The 7,532-nt window shown below is 42.3% G+C and overlaps 1 long non-coding RNA gene across 1 annotated transcript in view; it reads right to left on the bottom strand.

The window, feature by feature from the left end:
* Nucleotides 1–419: 419 nt before the first annotated feature.
* Nucleotides 420–7,532, bottom strand: part of LOC140728755 (uncharacterized) — a 28,458-nt gene continuing 21,345 nt past the window's right edge. The window contains exon 4 of the long non-coding RNA XR_012099177.1: nt 420–1,819. This is a non-coding gene — a long non-coding RNA (uncharacterized lncRNA). The remainder of the gene's footprint in view (nt 1,820–7,532) is intronic.

The following is a 7,532-nucleotide window of genomic DNA, read 5'->3' as shown; positions in this document are numbered from 1 at the left end:
ATTACTCAAATATTACTGAAATATTATTCACAACATACATAACTCGAGGATATCACATGGAGGGAAGTTAAAGATGTGGTCCACCTCTCTGGAGTCAAGTTGTATTGTTTCTGGGGAGGGGGGTGGGAAGTTACTGAATAATAAATTGCAGTATCTCAATAGTCTTTGCAGATTGCATTAATGTAGTAATACATCACAAGGCAATTCACAGGTGCATCATTAAACAAGTTCAAAGTAAATTTATTATCAAACTGCATATATACCACCATACATAAACCCGAGACTCATTTTCTTGCGGGAATACTCAATACATCCAATAACCATAATAGAATCGATGAAAGACTGCATCGATAGAGCAGACAAGTGCGCAAATACAAAAAGAAAGAAAAGATAATAATTAATAATAAATAAATAGGCAATAAATATTGAGAACATGAGATGAGGAGCCCTTGAAAGTGATCCATAAGTTGTTGAAATAGTTCAGTGATGGGGCAAGCAAAATTGAGTGAAGTTATCCCTTTGGTTCAGGAGCCTGGTGGTTGAGGGGTAATAACAGTCCTGAACGTGTTAGTGAGAGTCCTGAGGGTCCTGTACCTTCTTCCTAATGGCAGCAGTGGGAAGAGAACATGAACTAAGTGGTGGAGATTCCTGATGACGGATGCTGCTTTCCTGCGTAAACGTCCATGTAGATGTGCTCAGTTATGGGGAGGGCCTGACTTGTGATGGACTGGGCAGTATCCACTACTTATTGTAGGGTTTCCCGTTCAAGGGTATTGGTGTTTCCATAACAGGCTGTGATGCAGCCATCATTATAGTCTCCACCACACATCTACAGAACTTTTAGGTGCCATGCTGAATCTTCATAAATTCCTAAGGAAGTCCAGGCGCTGCCATGCTTTCTTTGCAATTGCACTTACAAACTGGGTCCAGGACAGGTCCTCAGAAATGATATCACCGAGGAATTTAAAGTTAAAACAATTTTTTAATAAAATCAAATAAAGTTTGGTATAAAAATAAAATTTAAGATCATATCAAACCAATTGCTATTTGAGATCACCAAGTGGCCAAAGCCTTTAAAGCAGAGAAGAAGCAACGGAGGGAGATTGTTTGGGAAGGATGGACAGATCTTCAAGGTCCTAACACAATGCACAAGGACAGAAGGAAGTACAAGCAGGAGCAACTATCTGCCCTCCAAAACGATCCTGACTTAACTGCCCCAGGCTTCCACTCCTTCCCCATGGCTCTCAGTTACCTAATAGTTCAAAAACGTATGTTCTTCCTCTTCAAATTCCTTTGGTTATCCAGCTTCTACAAATATCTAGGGCAGAGAGTTCCAGAGGTTCACCGCCTTGGGCGAGAAGTTCTTATGCACATTCCAGAGATGAATTGATTGAAATCAGGACACCAGAAAGGTCAAAAATGAAGGAAGGCCAGAAGAGGTATTAGATAAAATGAAAGGTGGAGACCTGGAGTAATTTGCAAACGCTGTAAAGGTTTGACCTCAGTGCAAGTGAGGATACAGTGAGCAGGGCTTGCATCAATTTTCGATTGACCAGCATCATTTTGAAGCAGATAATTCGACATTTCAAATTTCCAGTGTTGATGCTTTCACTCTATTTCCATAGCCATATTGTGGCACAGCTAACCGAGCCTCTGCCTACACCCAGGTTCTGTGCTGACCTCCGGCACGGCTTGTGTAGAATTTGTGTACCCCCTCTGTATTGGTTTCCTCTGGATGCTCCAAATCCCAAAGATGTGCAGATCAGTAGGTTAACCGGCCACAGTGGATTGTTCCTAATCTGTAGGTGAGTGGTGGGATCTGGGAAGGGTGGGGGCAGGGTGAAGAGAATAAAATGGGATTCCTGTATATGGTCAGTACAGACTCGGTATTTCCACACTCTGTCACTCCGTGACACAACTGCTTCATTGCTTCTCAGCCCTGTAAACCTAGCCTTAACCAATTTATGATCTTCATTACTTCTTTATTTCTGTCCTCCTTTGTAACTACATTAAAGTTCAAAATTCAAAGTGCATTTATTTTCAAAGTATGTATACGTTATACAACCTTGAGATTTGTCTCCTTACAGGCAGCCACAAAACAAAGAGATCCAAAAGAACCCTTTAAAAAAGGCCAACACTCAATGTGCAAAGGGGAAAAAAATTCATGCAAACAATAACAGGAAGCAAATAGCATTCAGAACTGAAGTGTAGGAAAGACACAAAGCCAGAGCAGGCCACAGTCCCAGTTCAGTGCAGTGTCGAGTAAACGTCGCCGAGCAACAAACACAGCCAGGCAGAACTGGCTCGTATCTCGCCTCCATTCCTGACACCCTGACCTTTTCAATCTGACCCAGTGTTTAAACATCCAAGCATCGTCTTGTTCCTCACTCTCAAACGACTCTGGGACTAGACCTCGCGACCACCATACCTGACCTTTCTAATTCCGCCTGGCGCTTATATCGATCGAGCATTGGATCGTTCCTCACTCTTGGGGCGCCTCGACTCTGCCTCGCACCTGCTTGTCTCACCTCGCCCCTGCTCACCACTCCATTGTTAGGGGTGATTGTTAATTATAAAATGTTATTAATAAAATATTTACTAGTTTTCTTAGTTTTGTCTGCCACCAATAAGTATCAAGCGCAATCATGGCCACTACCATAAATGCACTCTCCCTCTATATTCCTTCTACCTACCTATCCTCACTCCTTGAAACGGAATCTAGAATTGTCCCTTCCCCCACCCCGCTATTGATGTTAATATTGCTTTCAGGAATTCTGTGCCCTCTGCACATATAACTCAAATTGTCTCCCAGGTATTGAAATCCTTCATAATATATTGTCCTACACGAGGAAATCTGCAGATGCTGGAAATTCAAACAACACACACAAAATGCTGGTGGAACGCAGCAGGCCAGGCAGCATCTATAGGGAGAAACACCGTCGACATTTTGGGCTGAGACATCCTGATGAAGGGTCTTGGCCCGAAACGTCGACAGCGCTCCTCCCTATAGATGCTGCCTAGCCTGCTGTGTTCCACCAGCATTTTGTGTGTGTTGCTTAATATATTGTCCTAATGCTTTTGCACTTACCAGAAATTTTCGTACTGTTTCGTGGCCTATTGTGAACTCCCAAAAATTTAAATGCCCCATTTTTGTTCTTTAATCCAATTCATTAAATCTTATTTGATGCTCCTTCTGACATATCATCTTTCACAATCATTTCTAATATTGTCTTTTTATTCCCCTTCTCTCTCATATTCAAACATTTTAACTAGCAATGTTAATCATTTGTTTCAATAACATCTGAAACATTATAGTTCTGCATATTTATCTGGGCCTTCAGATCATCCACCTATTTGAAGGCCGCTCTTTTCCGTTATTAAAACGGTCCGCTTCCTTTTTTGTCTGTTTCCAACCTTTGTTAGAAACTTCAAACATCCCATGCTGACCGGATCAGAGAACTGCAGCTTGACGCGCCACACAGTGGTTGGGTTGGGTAATTACAACCTCACAAGCTGCCAGTAATGAATGACTCCCTGGGAGAAGAAGCATTTGCGACGGTATAGGGAGCTCTCGGAAGCCTTGTGTGAATGAATCACAAGCTACCCTCTTCAGAATCCGATCTGAATCGGAATCGGGGTTATTATCACTGGCATAGAACAGAACAGGAGCCGGGACAGGCTGCTCAGCCCACAATGCTGTGCCAAAGAAATCAAATGAGTGAGCAAATAGCCAACTAAACTAATCTCTTCTGTCTACGCAATGTATATATCTTTCTATTCCCCTCACATTCATATGCCGATCTAAACGTCTTTAAAGAGGACCTAATGTATCTGCCTCTATCACTACCCTAGCAGCTCATTCCAGGCAACCCATCACACTCTATGTAAAAAACTTACCCCTCACATCTCCTTTCGAACTTACCCCCTCTCACCTTAAATGCATGCCTTCCAGTATTAGACATTTCAATCCTGAGAAAGAGATTCTGTCCGTCTACTATATCCATGCCTATCATAATCTTATAAACCTCTATCAGATCTCCTCTCAGCCTCAGCCACTCCAGAGAAAACAACCCAAGTTTGTCCAAATTCTGGTTGCAGCACATGCTCGCTAATCCAGGCAGCATCCTGGTAAACCTCTTCTACACCCTCTCCAAAGCCTCAATGCCCTTCCTATAGTGGGCAACCAGAGGTATATGTAAAGATTTATAAAGCTGCAATATAAACTTCCTGACTTTCGCACTCAGTTCCTTGACTAATAAAGGCAAGCATGCCATATACCTTCTTAACCACCCTATCAAGCTGCATAGCCACTTTCACAGAGCTATGAACTTGGACCCAAGATCTCACTGCTCATCAACACTGCTGAAGGTCTTGCCCTTAACAGTTTACTGTCTCGTTACATTTGACTACCAAGGTGCAACACATTACATTTGGCTGAATTAAACCCCATCTGCCATTTCTCCTCTCATAAATGCAGCTGATCTATATCTTCTAATTTTTGCCACTCTGTTACGCTATTCACAACACCACTAATCTTCATATCACATGCAAATTTACTAACCTACCTACATTTTCATCCGGGTCATTTATGATTCACAAACAGCAGATCTTTGCGGCACACCACTAATCACAGACCTCTAGTTAGAATTAAGTTCCTTCAACCACTGCCTTCTGTCTTCTATGGGTGAACCAGTTCTGAATCCCAGTGGATAATTCACCTTCAGTCCCATGCATTTTAATCTTCTGGATGAGCCTTCCATGAGGAACCTTGCCAAATGCCTTACTAAAATCCATGAAGACAACACCTACAGCTCTACCTTCATCAGTCATCCTCATCACCTCATTAAAAAACTCAATCACATGAGTACAATACAAACTGCCTGCACAAACCATACTGGATCTCCCTAAATAGCCAACATGAGGCAATCTGCAGATGCTGGAAATTCAAACAACACACACAAAATGCTGGTGGAACACAGCAGGCCAGGCAGCATCTATAAGGAGAAGCACTGTCCTGATGAGGGGTCTCAGCCCGAAACGTCGACAGTACTTCTCTCTCTGGATGCTGCCTGGCCTGCTGTGTTCCACCAGCATTTTGTGTGTGTTGTCCCTAAATAGCCTGCAGTTTTCCAAATGCTCATAAATCCTATCCCTAAGAATTCTCTCCAGTAACTTACCTACCACTGATGTGAGCTTCACCAATATAGTTTCCAGGATTATTCCTAGATCCTTTCTTGACTAATGGAACAACATTAGCTATTCACCAATCCTCTGCGAATTTGCCTGTGGCTAGAGAGGACATTATTGGTCAAGGTCCCAGCAATTTCTTGCTTCTCTCAAAAACCTGGGGTATATCCTATAATGCCCTGGGGATGTATCCATCTTAAGAGACCCAAAACTACTTCCTCCTTTACCTTGAAATGCCCTAGTGTATTAAAATGCTCGGCACTGATCTCCCTGTCCTTCGCATCCTTCTCCTCGGTAAATACTGACGTAGAGTATTCATTCAGGAGCTCACCCACGTCCTCCACACCCAAGCAAATGTTCCCCACTTTATCCTTGCGTGGTCCTGCCCTCTCCCTAATTATCCTCATGCTTTTGGTATATGTATAAAATGTTTTGGGATTCTCTTTAATCCTACTTGTCAAAGGACTTTCCATGGCTGCTCCTGGCTTTCCTAATTCCCTTCCTGAGTTCTTTGTCCACCTTCTTTATAAACCTCAAGGGCTCTGTTTGCCTCTAGCTTCCTCAACTTTAAATACTTTTCCTTTTTCTTTTTGACTAAGATCAGCACCTCTCTGAACATCCAAGGTTCTCTTACCTTGCTGGAACTTACCTGTCCAATACTCTATAGTTGGTCTTTAAATAGCTTCCACAAGTCAGATGTGGACTTGCCTAAATACAATTGTTCCCAATTAACTTTTCCTTCTTGCTACCTAATGCTCTTGTAATTTGTCCTGCTCCAATTTAATACTACCCCACAAGGTCCATACTTATCCTTATCTATAGCTATCTTGAAACTTAAGGAGTTAAGGTCACTGTTTCCTAACTGCTTGGTCACCTGACTAGACTCACTACCCAACACCAGGCCCAGTAAGCCCCTCCTTGTGTTGGACTATCTACATATTGATTTAAAGAACTCTCTTGAATGCACCTAATAACTTCTGCCCCATCTAGGCCTCTCACTCTAAGAAGGTCCCAGTTTATATTAGGGAAGTTGAAATCCCCCATGACAACAACCTATTGTTTTTACATCTTTCCTTAAACTGCCTGCATCTCTGTTCCTGATTGTCCTGGTTGCTATTAGGGGGTCTTTAGCACAATCTGATCAGAGTGATTGCATCTTTCCTAATTTTGAGTTCCACCCATGTTGTAATTTTTGAGGCAGCAGTACAGTGCAATACATAAATAATTACTGCACATAAAAAGTTACAAGAATGTTTTTAAAAAAGATAGATAGATGAATGAATGAATTGTGCGAAAAGAGAGCAAAATAGTGAGGTAGCGTTCATAGATTCAAGGACTCTGATGGCAGAGGGGAAGAAGCTGTTCCTAAAACATTGACTGTTAGGTTCAGAAGATTATACTATTTCTACGTTCTTTAGATTCTGATGTTTCCCGTTCCTTTACCATAATCATTGATTCTGTACAATAATCTTTCTAACAGCTCCGGCCTTGCACCGCATCTCAGACTTTTACTCCCACCATGACACACTTCACTCTCTAGGCTTTAAAGCTTGCTATATTGTCAGTTTTGCTATTTTGGTGAAACATTATTGATCTGAACTATTCACTCTTTCTCTCTCCACAGGTGCTTCCTCAACTGCTGGGTATTTGATGCATTCTTTAACTCAGTGCACAATAGTTACGGTGGGTAACTGCAGCACCACTCACTGGTCAGGTTAGGAACTGCAGCACTACTCGCAAGACAGGCTCCAACCACACAACCGTGCAGTGGTCAAGCTGGATAACTTCAGTACCGGACATTAGTCAGAAGAGGTAATTACATCATCACATATTGGCAGCATTGCACAATGGCCAAGCATGATAACTGTAAATGCAGAATCAGAGAATGCTCAAATAACTGAACAGTCTATTTTGTTACAGGGCCTCGTTCACTCTAAATGCTGTACAGATTCCATATCTATCTGATTCTTAAGGTATCCATTTATATTCACATACTTATTATGGCACTAAAGGAAGCCACTCAGCCCATTGAGCCCATGCCAGCTCCTGAAGGAACACTCCCATTTTCCCTGCAAATGATTCTTCCTCACATACCCATCAACACCCCTTTGATTCTTTAGCACTTATTTACGTTAAGGAGCAATCTCCAGTTGCCTATTAGCAATACAACTCAGCTGTAGGATGTGGGAGAAAACCAGAGCAATTGACAAAACCGGAGCTATGATGTTGTGGCCATTACAGAGACTTGGATGGCGCAGGGGCAGGAATGGCTACTTCAAGTGCCAGGCTTTAGATGTTTCAAAAAGGACAGGGAAGAAGGCAAAAGAGGTGGGGCATGGCATTAT

The sequence above is a fragment of the Hemitrygon akajei genome, chromosome 6 (assembly GCF_048418815.1).
Source record: "Hemitrygon akajei chromosome 6, sHemAka1.3, whole genome shotgun sequence".
Lineage (NCBI taxonomy): Eukaryota > Metazoa > Chordata > Chondrichthyes > Myliobatiformes > Dasyatidae > Hemitrygon > Hemitrygon akajei.
Note: the sequence above shows the minus strand (reverse complement) of the source record. Positions and strands in the feature narration are given on the sequence as shown.